The 12,907-nt window shown below is 50.4% G+C and overlaps 1 protein-coding gene across 1 annotated transcript in view; it reads left to right on the top strand.

Annotated features, from left to right (window-relative positions):
* Nucleotides 1-4,546: 4,546 nt before the first annotated feature.
* The window catches only part of Acot11 (acyl-CoA thioesterase 11), a 43,102-nt gene continuing 34,741 nt past the window's right edge, over nucleotides 4,547-12,907 (top strand). The window contains exon 1 of the mRNA XM_013022290.1: nucleotides 4,547-4,814. The gene's annotated coding sequence lies outside the window, so the exon portion shown is untranslated. The remainder of the gene's footprint in view (nucleotides 4,815-12,907) is intronic.

Raw genomic sequence — 12,907 nt, 5'->3', positions numbered from 1 at the left:
CACCCTATCACTTGAGCTACAGGGCCACTTCTGGCTTCTTCTGTTCATGTGGGACTAAGGAATTGAACCCAGGACTTCATGCATGCTAGGCAAGCACTCTACCACTAAACTTCATTCCCAGCCCATGGCTATTGTTATTTTAAAAGATAGTCCAGTGTAACTTCAAACTCATTGTGTAGCTTAAACTGGCCTTGAATTTGAGATCTTCCAACCTCTTCAAAGTGCTGGGGTTATACAGTGTGCCACCATGCCTAGTTAAGTAGTAGTTCTTTTCCTCCTCCTCCCCTTCTTCCTCCATGTGCTGGTGCAAGACTCTTATCTCCAATTAATTACCAAAAAGCCAGTAATGGAGCTGTGGCAAGTGGTAGAGCACTAACATTGAGCAAAATAGCTCAGGGTCAGCACCTACGCCCTGAGTTCAAGCCCTAGGACTGGCTCAAAGAGAGATTGAGAAAGAGAGAGAGAGAGAGAAAGATTGAGAAAGAGAGGGAGAGAGAGAGAGAGAGAGAGAGGGAGAGACTGAGAGAGCACAAGATTCTGTAGATTACCTGGTGAATCCAGAAAGAATAAATAAAATATTCACAAATTGGAATAAATCTATAAATAAACAGGCATATTAGAAATGAAAAGGCTTGAGTTACTGTTTCTAGTGTTGCTATGGGTGGGCACATGTTTCCTGGAGACTGCTGTTGGTTCTTTTGGATATATAAACATCATCATCATCATCATCATCCTCATCCTCATCATCATTCACGGCGCTTGAACTACGGGCCTGAGCACTGTCCTTGAGGCTTTTTTGCTCAAGGCTAGTGTACTACCACTTTGAACCACAGCTCCACTTCTGGTTTTCTGGTGGTTAATTGGAGATAAGAACTGGCTTCAAACCACCATCCTCAGATCTCAGCCTCCAGAGTAGCTAGGATTACAGGCATGAGCCGTTAGTGCCCGGCTCATAAGCAACTCTTACATCTTGACAAAAACACAAACATGCCAATAAACAAATGGGAAAATTCTTGAGAGAGTTATTTTGCCAAAGAGGTATATAGAACCTGGCAAATAAATACATAAGAAGATGCTTAACGTCCTTTTTGGCGAGCTCATGGAGAGGCTGGAATCTCCTCCATTGCTGGTGGGAATGTAAAACAACACTCCTGTGTTGTTTAAAAGAAGGTAAGCATGCCTCTACAATATGGCTTGATCTTTGTACTCCTATTTACCAAGAAATGAAAGTGTAAGTCCACACATAGACTTGAACATGAATTTTCATACCAGCCCTATTTTCAAAATAGCCAGTAACTAGAAACAGCCAAAGACCATCAATAGGTACATAGATAGTATATAGATATTGTGTGATAGTATTCTACTCAGCAATAAAAAGGGGCTGAATTATTGCTACAGCAGCAATCTATGTGAATTGTAAGGTTATTATGCTGAGTGAATGAAGCTAGACAAAGAAGCATCCTGAATCCATTTATATAGAATCCTAGAAAATGTAAAATACCCTGGAGTGGCAGAAGGTATTGTCTGCCTAGGATGGAGAGATGACACAGCCATGAGGGAAGATCCTGCCACCTCACTCCTGAAGACAGACCTGAAGGAATCTAAGTCAGCATACAAAAAAGACACCTGCACACTCATGTTGATTACCACACCCCTCACAGTGGCCAAGCTGTGGAACCAGCTTAGGTGCCCACAAACAGATGGATGGATGAAGAAAATGTATAAATGAATTCATAAAAAAGAAAGTGTGGTATATACACAATGGCATTTTACTCAGCCACACAGAAAAACAAAATTGTGCTGTTTGCAGGAAAATGGATGGAACTGGAGATCATCCTATTAGATGAAATAAGCCAGACCCAGAAAGATAAATATCACACGTCTTTACTTACAGGCCGACTCTAGATCTAAAAAAAGAGGACAAGTCATGGAAGTAGGCGGACTATTTGGAGGGGGACCAGTGGGAGGGACAAGAGTGAGAAGAATATGATGAGATTGCATTGCATACATGGATGAAAACGCCATAATGAAACCTACTATTTTCTACATAAACTTAAAGGAGTAATTTTAAAAAAGGACACAAGCCAAAATAAAACAAAGAGTCACGAGGAAACTTTAGAAATGATAAAAATGCTGGTTACCTTGGTTTATGAGTTTTCATGTATATACAAATATCCATACATGTGATTTATGTATATGTACAAATTTACACATATGTGCATGTGTATAGTATGCATACAAAGTTAACATTACTGTATATTTTAAATATATGCAGCTTATTATATGCAAATTGTACTTCAATAAAGCTATAAAAACAAAAAAAGAAAGAAGACTGAAATTTTTTTTTCTCTTTTTGAAATAGGGTTTCACTATATCAGGCTGGCCTTGAAATGAATAGCCTCCTTCAGCCTCCTGAATGCTGGGATTACAGGTGTGTGCTGCCATACATCTATAAGGAGAATACTATGTAGCAATGAAAAACATGACAAGATAGATCAGATGATTTGAGAGAAATAGCAGATAATAAACTAGTTTATCTAATATGTTCAGTTTGTGTGTGTGCGCGTGCGTGCGTGTGTGTGTGTGTGTGTGTGTGTGTGTGTCCATACTGGGGCTTGAACTCAGGGCCTGGGCACTGTCCCTTAGCTTTTTTTCTCAAGGCTGCTGCTCTACCACATGAACCACAGCTCCACTTCTGGGTTTTTGGTGGTTAATTGCAGATGTCTCACAGATTTTCCTGTCCAGACTGGCTTGAAACCATGATCCTCAGTTCTCAGCCTCCTGAGTAGTTAGGGATTACAAGCATGAGCCACTGGTGCCCAGATCCATATGGTCACTTTTAGAAGATAAGTGGAGAGCTGGGTATGTAATTCAGTGGTAGAGTACTTGCCTAGCATGCTTAATTTAAAGGCCCTTAATTTCATACATACATAAAGAGAGAGAGAGAGAGGAGAGAGAGTGTGTGTGTGTGCTGGAGATCTGAATATCTCCAGGATTCCCCGTCTGACGAAAGTGTCATATTGAAATTGAGCCAAGGCAGCCTGGCACCAGTGACTCACCCCTGTAATCCTAGCTACTGCGGAGGTGGAGGATGGGAAGATAGCCTGTCCTCCTTGCTATGGGGCAGGAAGCTTACATAGGAGGATCTCAAAAAAGTGAGGCCCTATTTCAGAAATAACCAGAGCCAATAGTACTGGGGATGTGGCTCAAGCAGTGGAGCTCCTGCCACTAAGTACAAAGCTGAGTTCAAACCCCGGTACCAAAAGAAAACAAAGAAGAAAGGAGAAGGGGAGGCGGAAGAGAAGGAGGAGGAGGCATGATCTATGCCAATGCGGGATTGTCCCTTCTGCAAGGCCAGCCAGTCCCATGGGTTTCCAGGCCCCCAGGTGTGCCTCACGCGTACTTGAGGGCAGCCTGCGCTGTCACTTGCCATTGCTGACCCCTGGGGCCTCTGCAGTGTTGAGGTTTGGCATCCGTGCCTGCCAGTTGAGCCAGAGGCTCCTGAGTTGCCACCCAGGCTGCTGCCCTTTTCTCCTGGGAGATGCTGGGCAGGATGAGCTCCTGCAGGGGGGTCTGGGATGAGATGTTAAGCTCCTTTCTGGACTCTCAGGGGTCACCATTGGGTTCTGTGGGTCCCCAATCCTGATCTCTGGTGGACATTTTCCTAGGTGGCTCCTCGGGGTCCCTGGACACCTCCTGGGCTCTGGGTATGCTGTAGTGTCACAGGTACCTGGTGCATGGGTCTGAGCGTGTGCTGTGGAGAGTTCTGGGTGCCCCGATCACAGCTGGTGTGTCTTACCTTTCCTCTGCCCTCAAATATCCAGTTTTTGTTTGTTTTGTTTTTCTTGTCGTTCCTGGGTCTTGAATCCTGGGCCTGGGGCGCTGTCCTTCAGCTCAAGGCCAGTGCTCTACCACTTGAACAACAGCACCACTTCTGGTTTTCTGGTGGTTCACTGGAGATAAAAGTCTCACGAACTTGGGGCTGGGAAGGTAGCTCAGCATGCATGAGGCCCTGGGTTCGATTCCTCAGCACCACATAAGCAAAAAGCCGCAAGTGGTGCTGTGGCTCAAGTGGTAGAGTGCTAGCCTTGAGCTGAAGAGCTGAGGGACAGTGCCCAGGCCCAGAGTTCAGGCCCCACGACTGGACCTCCCCCCCAAAAAAAAGAAAAGTAAAGAAAAAAAAAGTCTCATGAACTTTTCCTGCCCAGGCTGGCTTTGAACCGCGATCCTCAGATCTCAGCCTCCTGAGTAGCTAGGATTTATAGGCGTGAGCCACTGGTGCCCAGCAAATTTTCGTTTCTGTTTTTCTATCAATACCCCAAAGGGCCAGGGCAGTGCGATCTACTCAGAACTTTTTCCCAGCACCCAGTGTCGGATAGGGCATTCAGTGGGTGCTTAGTAAAGGCGCGCACGAGTCACAGGAATACTTAGGGCAATAACCTGGAAGTAGCTTTGTGCCACGTGTTGGCAAGGCTGGCCTGAAAGGGGTGCCTGCGTTTCCGCCTCTGCCCAGCGGCCCAGCCCTGACTGCGGGCGTGCTGGGATGAGCGGGGGCTGGTCCTGGGTGACCCGCCGGCTTCCGCAGCAGCCCCCGGGGCGGCTCCACCCGCTGGGTAGAGGAGGGCCCCTGAACCAGCCAGGAGCCGGGGAGCGGGGCGCCGAAGACGCGTCCAGGAACTCGGCCAGGCCGCTCCGCCTCCACCCTTGCGCCTCCCTCCCGCAGCCTCCAGCAGCCTCTGCCCTGGCACCCCGAGGCTCCCGGGCTTCTCGGCCCCGCCAGCCGTCGGGCCTGCAGTCAGTGCCTGGGCACTTGGGTAAGCTCGGTGCCGCCCGCCCGCCTCCCTCGGTCCCCGCGGAAGGACCGCGTCTCCGGGGCGCGCCTCCTCCCCCAGGACTCCCGGGGCAGGCCGGCCTCCTGCCCGGACTGGTCCCCCAGCCCCGCCAGGTGGTGCGGGCGCCCTCTGGCTTGGGCGTGCAGGAGCCTGTAGCGCGGGCGGGGGTGGGTGGGTGGGTGGGGGTGCGCGGAGGGAACGGGGGCGGCGGGCCTCCCACTGGGATGAAAAGGGCTGCGGGAGCCGGCCTGGGGGATCCGGAGCCCAGCTCCGCCCTGAGCACAGGGCACTTGCTGACGCCCTTGGGTGGGGCTTGATCCCCTGTGGCAGGCGATTTCAAGGTAAAGGCCAGATCCAGGAAGTCAGCCTGGCCAGGTCTCCCAGCAGCAGTGGGGGTAGGGGAGTACCCTACACTCCCTGCCCGGTCTCCCCGGCAGGACCAGAGAAAAGGCATGTGGGACTGGGCCCGGCAAGATGGAGCTCAGGGCTGGCTGTGCCCAGCTGCCCTGTCCTGGTTCTGGCCTCCCCACGTGACGGTTTTGCGGCCCCCATTTACACCATGCTGTGTTTTTTTGTTTCTCTTGGACCATTAAGTCAGCTTCTCATTGCTTTCCTTGCCTTTTCTTCTCCACAGAGGGCAGTGTGTGTGTGTGTGTGTGTGTGTGTGTGTGTGTGTGTGGCTTTGAACCAGGTCCCCATCCACTTCCTCTCTTGCTGGTATCACTACCTGCTTCCTTCCTCTCTTCACTCACTCACACACATCCCTCCATCTTTATCCCAATAGCTCCCTTTATTCTGCCCATGGCCTTAAGGGCCTCCAAGGAGGACCTGGAGTCTTGAGCTTGGGGAGCAGGAGGGAGTAACCACATTCCTGAATGTATTCATTTATTGAATTATGTTTTGTGAGTTGTGGGGCTTGAACTCAGGGCTTGGGCGCAGTCCTTGAGCTTTTCTGCTCAAGGCTAGCGTTCTACTTCTGGTTTTCTGGTGGTTAATTAGAGATAATTGTGCCTGGTCTAGCTTTGAACTGCCATCCTCAGATTTCAGCCTCCTGAGTAGCTAGGATTACAGGTGTGAGACACCAGTACCTGGTTTGAATTGTGTATTTATGTATGCATGAATTTCCATTCACTCACACGGGTCCCTTATCCTTTCCCATTCATTCATTCATTCTCTCATTTATTTATTCTCTGGACACTGATTGAGCATTTACTATGTTCAGAGGTGGGATGCTGTGATGAATGAGTTCCATCCCTGAAGCCAAAGCCAACTTGCTCAAGGGCAAAAAGGGGAAATCAGCTGAACATCTGGAAACCCTGACAGGTGGGGCCAGGTGAAGAAGGGTATGAAGTGGGAAAGGAAAAAATGCTCTGGGTTTGCAGGGTCCTAGGGCAGGCATGGTGCAGCCTTGGGACTTCCCAGGGTGTTACTGGAAGTTCAGGCCTTGGAGCTGAGAGCACCCAGCCTGCTGGGTTTGGAAGCCTCTACAGAGTTTTTTCTGGTGGGTCGGCATAAACTTTTAGCTTATAAGCTATAAGAGGTGGTGATTACTCTTGTGTGGGCTCTGGATTCAAATCAGGATTCAAATACTGGTTTGAATTTCTGTCTCAGACAAATGACCCAATATTCTTTACCTTTGATTTTTCCCTTGCAGGGGAATAATAGAGTACCTTACTTTTAAGGGGTGAGCTCAGTGGTTGGTGGTGAAGTCCACGAGGTGCTGGCACAGTGCAGGGCTAGAATGACAGGATAAGGATGCGAATGCTTCCGCTGCTGCTGTACACAGTGATGCACTGTCAGATTCTGCCTTTAAAGTCTCTGGACTGAGCTGGTAGAGTGCTTGCCTGGCATGAATGTAGCCCTGGGTTCAAATTCCTCAGCACCACATATACAGAAAAAGCCAGAAGTGGTGCTGTGCTTAAGTGGTAGAGTGCTAGCCTTGAGCAAAAGAAGCTCAGAGACAGTGCCCAGGCCCTGAGTTCAAGCCCCAGGACTGGCAAAACAAACAAATAAATAAATAAAATGTAAAAAATAAAATAAAATCTCTGGGCTTCATTCTCCCCTACTGTAACAAGAGCGGGCTGACCCAGTTCACTTGTTCTGAGTGTGTTCAAGGGACCAGCATCATCTTCATTACTGGAGATCTTATTAGAAATGTAAGTCCTTGCCGGCGCTGGTGGCTCATGCCTGTAATCCTAGCTACTCAGGAGGCTTGAGATCTGAGGATCAAGGTTTAAAGCCAGCCTGTGCAGGACAAGTACATGAGACTCTTACCTCCATTAAACCACTCAGACAACCGGAAGTGGTGCTGTGGCTCAAGTGGTAGAGTGCTGGCCTTGAGTTGGAGAGCTGAGAGACAGCGCCCAGGCCCAGAGTTCAAGTCCCACAACCAACAAACCAAAAAAAAAAAAAAGAGAGAGAGAAAAAAACACAAGTCCTTGCACTCTGCTTCCGCTCTACTGAATCAAACCCTGGGAGTGGGGCCTAGTAACCTGGATTTTCATAAGCTCTCCAGATGGTCCAGATGCAGGCTATAATTTGGGTCATTCATGCCTCTTTGCATTTGGGGCCCTGGTTTGGGGGCAGGCAGTTGGGGTAGGTTCCAGAGATAAGTAAGGTGTGGTTCCAGCCCTCAGGGGGCTCCAGTGAGCTGGAAAGAGGAGGGAAGGTAATGCAGAGTTTTTGAAACCACTCAGGACTGGAACAAGCCGGGGAGCTCTGAAGAAAGATCCGAGGCCCCTGTTGCTTGTTCCTGGTGGTAAGATTGGTTCAGTCTTGCTGACAGTCCTCTCAGAAATCTATTTATTTAAAGCCTTTTCCATTTTATGCCTTGTGTTGGAGTGAGGTAGATAGGGCTCTGCACAGGAGGTAAGGAGAGATGGCTCTAGACAACTTCTTCACTGTATGACTCTGGGGGTCATATCCTGGTACCTCAAATTGTCTTAGATGTGGTGGTCCTCTAGAGAGAGTGGGGAGGCTGAGGGTCTGGAAATTCCATGTCCTCTCTGCATAGTGAGGGCTCTGAAATTGCCCTAGGACCACCTGTTACATTACCCTGGGGAGCCTCATGTTTGAGCATTCCCATTGTTCTTCAGGGCTTGATGCTCAAACCTGTTGCCTGGCATGGAAAGTTCCCACCTTTCTATAGCCCATGACTCCGTCCTGACTGTTCCTGTCAGCCCTGCCTCCTTACCCCTCCTTTCGGTTTGCCCAAAACCATTCAACCTCCAGGTGTGGATTTTCAGCTGGTGATGTAAGTCCTGGCTGGCCATCAGGGAGGAAGGACTCTAGTAGGTTCCCCTTTTAGTAAGTGCCACCTGCCTATTTTAAGGAAGTGAGGGGTGTGTCCTGTCTTGGGCCAGCAGCTGCTGGATGCCAGCAGCCTGGGACAGTAGAGCAAGAAGACAGAGTCATTTCCTAAGGAGATGTGACATGTGCTATCTGGTCAGGCTGGTGTCTCTCTGAGAAGCCCCTACAGCTCCCTGGAGTCCTGCTATGCTCCAGTGTGCCCCCTGGTGGACCGAAGAAAACCAGAGCCCCTGGGAGCTGTTCCAGAGCCCAGCCTCTGTAAGGGGGAAGGATGGTGTGTGTGTGTGTGTGTGTGTGTGTGTGTGTGGTGTGCGCGTGCACGCATGCGTGTCCACGCAAGCTTACGCACATGTATGCACTGGACTTGGGGGCAACTGGAGTACGGCAGGGGCTGGAGAGATGTTGGTGCCAGTCCCCTGCTGTGGCTGTGGCCTAGTTGGCCGCCTCCGAGGAGCCTCCGTGCAGGGATTCTAGGAGGAGGGGGTGGAGGGCAGGCTGAGGAGAGGCAAAGGCCCGGCCGCTGCTATCAGCAGGCTCAGGAGGCGGGAGCCCTTGGGAGGAGGAGCCTCCGGGAGGCTGCCGGCTGTATTTGTTGCTGGACTGGCTGTGGCTCAGGTGACCAGAGACCAGGCCGGCGTCTGTCTCCGGAGCCGGCAGCTCCTCCCCAGCCTGGCCAAGGCAACTAGTGGCACAGCAATGATCCAGAATGTGGGCTGTCACCTGCGAAGGGTATGGACCCTGGATTGTGGGCTGGGAAAGACTGGAGGTGGAGGGAGGGCACCAAAGTCTGGGGACCCAGAAGGAGACTGAGGTTTCCCTTTTAAGTCAGCTCTGCATCTTCTGTCTTACTTTCCATGGGTCAGTTTTTGTTCTGTTTTGTTTTGTTTTTGTATTTTCCCTAGCCATCTTTGGAAGCAGACCTTGCAGAATTCCTGAAGTGCTTAGTTATAAGCAGCAATCCAGAAACAAGCCGCAGAGGCTTTTGGAGCTCAAAGGGTTAGCTGTGTTGAGAGGAACACCTGTAGCAAGTTCTGGAATTCTGTGTGTGTGTGTGTGTGTGTGTCAGACACACACATATACACACACCTCTGAGTTTCTGCTACTTTCTGAGTCTGAGCTTGTGGCTCTGTGGTGCTTGACTTTCCCAGTTCATTGTAGCTGATGGAAGTTAAATCAGAGAGGAGAGAGAGAGAGAAAGAGAGAGAGAAAACAAGAGAAAGAACAAGAGAGAGAGAACGAGAGAGAGAGAGAGGAGAGAGAATGTGAGTGACCTGTGTTAGGACACGAGAGCAAGGCAGGACCATGTGAGGGCAAGTGTCCTAGGAGTAACCTTGAAAGCACTTTTCCCTGGAACCTCCTCGCTAAGGCTTTGGAGCTGAGATTCTATGCTGAGGTGTGAGAGACCCAAATGCTCCATTACTCCATTGGGGGCTTTTGACCAGTGCATAGAAAAGGGCTGATGCTGGTTGAGGGTAGCTGTCTGCTGGGAGATTTTCAGCAAAGGCCACCCGCCCCCCATCTGCACAACAGCTCACCTCCACACTCCTACCTGGACCAGTGTACTTTGCCATCTTGCTTCCTGTGTCCTATACCCATCCCTGCTTAGATGGCTGGCTCCAGCTAGACTTACCCACACCTAAGTATCTTGCCCGTGTGGCCCATGGCCCCTCCTTGTCCCATCATCCCAACCTGCCTGCCTTCTCAGCAGCTATGCTGATGTGTGTTCCTCTGCCTTGGTGGGTCATTTTGGCTCTGCTCCATGTTGCTGAACATGCTGTGCCCTCTGCCAGAGCAACCACTGCTTGTCTTTGCCTCCCTAACCTGTCCTCCCTGGTAGGTTCCTTTCCAAGCTCAGGCTCTGCTTGGCTTGCATTTTCTTCTCTCCTTCCACTGGTGAGCTTCTACGAGGTTATGTGTAGTGGATACAGCACAGGGCTAGGCCTGGCCAGGGGTCAAAGAATACTTTGGCTTTTCAGTCAAGGATAGGATCTGAGCCTTCAGGTCAGGCTGCCTGGGTCTTCTCTCCAGCCCTGTCATATTTAACCAGCAATCTTTCTCCATTAATCCCATTGACAACTGAGAACAAGGCAGTGAGTAAGATATCTCCTTGCCACTACTTGCAGAGAGAGCAATAGTAGCAGCTCCTCAGCTGCTGACGGTTCCAGGGAGCCTGCCAGACTCACGCACCTAATAACTCATTCTGCTCTCTATGAAGTTAGCACACTCATCCATGATAAGGAATCTGAGGCTGAGAGATTAGTGACCTGCCCAAGATCACATTGATACTAAGTGGCAGAACTTGGATTGGAACTTGGTGATCCAGGGACCAGAATTGGAGTTCTTAAGGAGTCTGAGGTTCAGCCGGATGAAGGTCTGCATTTGCCATTTCCTACACCATGTAGGACACCAAGCCCAGCTAGCATCCAGCTTCCTCCGCACCAACTCCACTGGGTTGGTGAATGGGGGCTGGGTGTGGAAACAGGGCCCATGAGGATACCAGGGACCTCAGATCAGCTAAGAACACTCTGGCCTTGATCTCCACCTTTGAACTACTGCCTAGTTGGCAAGTCAGATTTCCTTTGCTGCTTCTTAACTTTTCTATTCCTTTCACAAGGAGAATCTGGGAAACTTTCTGGCTTGGTACTGAAGCTGTTTTTGATGAATAGTAGGAAAACCAATGAATCCTACTAAACCCTTTTTTTTCCTAGGGACCAAGAAAGCCAGGTTAAACTGGGAATAGAAGGAGTCTGAGACAGCCCCCAGCCCCACTTTGTATAGATTGGGGAGCCTTTTCAGTATCCTGAGGCCCTGTACACACAGGGAGGATTGGAGTTCAGCCATTCTGGCTCGTTCTCACAGCCGGGTCCCCAGCCAGCCAGCACTCAGCACTGGCGCATGAGTGAGAAGGTGAGCGAATGAAGCTGTGAGCTTGCCACCAGGATGGGGAGAGCCAGGATGCTGAGTCTTGGGATACTGGAAGGGTCCCTCAGTGGAGGTTTTCTCTTTTCTCCATGCAAGGTGACAGTCTTACTGAGCATTGTCTTGCTTTCCTGAGCTGACAGGAGCCCCACTGATGTCTTAGGCAGCGAGAGGTCTGGGAATCGCTGCCCAGCCTCAGTTCTCGCCTGGCCCAGGTAGTTTCCAGTGCAGCCCAGGAACTGTTGCTGTTTCACTCTAAACATGTGATGGGCTCTTTGTCCTGTGTCACCTTGAGCCCTGGGATGGCTGGAAGCACCTCTTTCTCCCACCACTTCCCCAGAGTGTGGGGAGGTGCAGGCACAAGTTTGGATTCTGCTCTCCTGTTAATTGGTGTGGCTTGGGTGCTCTGCACCTCTGCATGCTAGGTGCCTTGGCATCGGGGGTCTGATTAGCCCTTGTCCTCCTCATCTGGAACTCGTTGCATCCAGTGAGTCCTATCCTCCTTGGGCTCCCCCAGCCCAGCCTCTCCATGCCCACCTTTGCACACTGACAGTGTAGGTTTAGGGTGTCAGGCTGGCTGAGTTGACTCCACCATGCACCACAGACCAGGGTCTCAGGGAGGTTGGCGCACCACCCTTCACTGTTGCCTGCACCAGTGGCAGGGCCATGCTGGTATCCTGGAGCCTTTGGAGAGCTGCCAACTACTCTGCCAGACACTGAAAGGATCCAGAAACCTGCCTCAGAGATTCCAATTCATTTTGCCTCTGTAGCTCATCATCTTTCTTTAAGGGTCCAATGGCAGGCTCGTTGGTCAGACAGTAGATGAAAGCAAACTGTTCTATTGCAGACCTACTGTCAGGCATATGTAACATCCTAACATTGTCTCAAGGCTGCTTTACTGAAAAGAAAGCCAAGCTTCTGGTATTGAGTTACTTTGAACTAGTTAGCCAGTTTAAAGACTTGAACCCTAGGCTCCAGTTAAACTTGGGTTCTGGTGCTGAGGTTGCTTAACCTTGTCCTGAGCTGACCTGGCTGAACCAAGGACTTGACATCTGCCCTGTGCCTGCTATGTTCTGTGGCTCCAGGGACAGATGGTGCCACCGGCTGGGTCCTCTGCCAGCTCCCTGGCTGTAAGCTGGTGTGCCCCTGCCATACCCAGGAGCAGCCTCCTTGCAATAGGAAGTAGTACCGGGCAGGGATGGGAAGGGCCAGAGCCTGGCACTTTGGGGACATATGGATGAGTCAGAACAGACCTGTCCTCAGGTAGCCCCTGGCAGATGGAACTACAGAGAAAACTGTAAGCTTGTTCTCCACTCGGGGAGGGGTCAGACTCCCCTGAAGAGGTGATGGTTGGGAATCAGGGTCTAGGCAGAGGCACCTGTATGAGAGAGGGGGAAAGAGCCAGTCTCACAAGGAAAGGATGAGGAAATTTGGCAAAGTCTTTTGGCTATGTGACACGTATGTCCTCAAGAAGAATAATTTGAGCTGGGTACTGGTGGCTTATGCTTGTAATCCCAGCTGCTCAGGAGGCTGCAATCTGAGGATCAAGGTTTAAAGCCAGCTTGGGCAGAAAAGTCCAGGAGCTTCTTATCTTCAATTAACCAGTAAAAAGTTGGAAGTGGCCGGGTGCCTGTGTCTCATGCCTGTAATCCTAACTACTCAAGAGGCTGAGATCTGAGGATTGCAGTTCAAAGCCCACCTTGGCAGGAAAGCCCATGAGACTCCAATAAAGCACCAGAAAACCGGAAGTAGTGTTGTGACTCAAGTGGTGGAGTACTAGCATTGAGCTGAAGAGCTGAGGGACAACACCCAGGCCCAGAGTTCAAGCCCCCACAACCGACAAAAAA

The sequence above is a fragment of the Dipodomys ordii genome, unplaced genomic scaffold (assembly GCF_000151885.1).
Source record: "Dipodomys ordii isolate 6190 unplaced genomic scaffold, Dord_2.0 Scaffold61, whole genome shotgun sequence".
Taxonomy (NCBI): Eukaryota; Metazoa; Chordata; class Mammalia; order Rodentia; family Heteromyidae; genus Dipodomys; species Dipodomys ordii.
The sequence above is the reverse complement of the archived record's forward strand: the minus strand, read 5'-3'. Positions and strand labels throughout refer to the sequence as shown.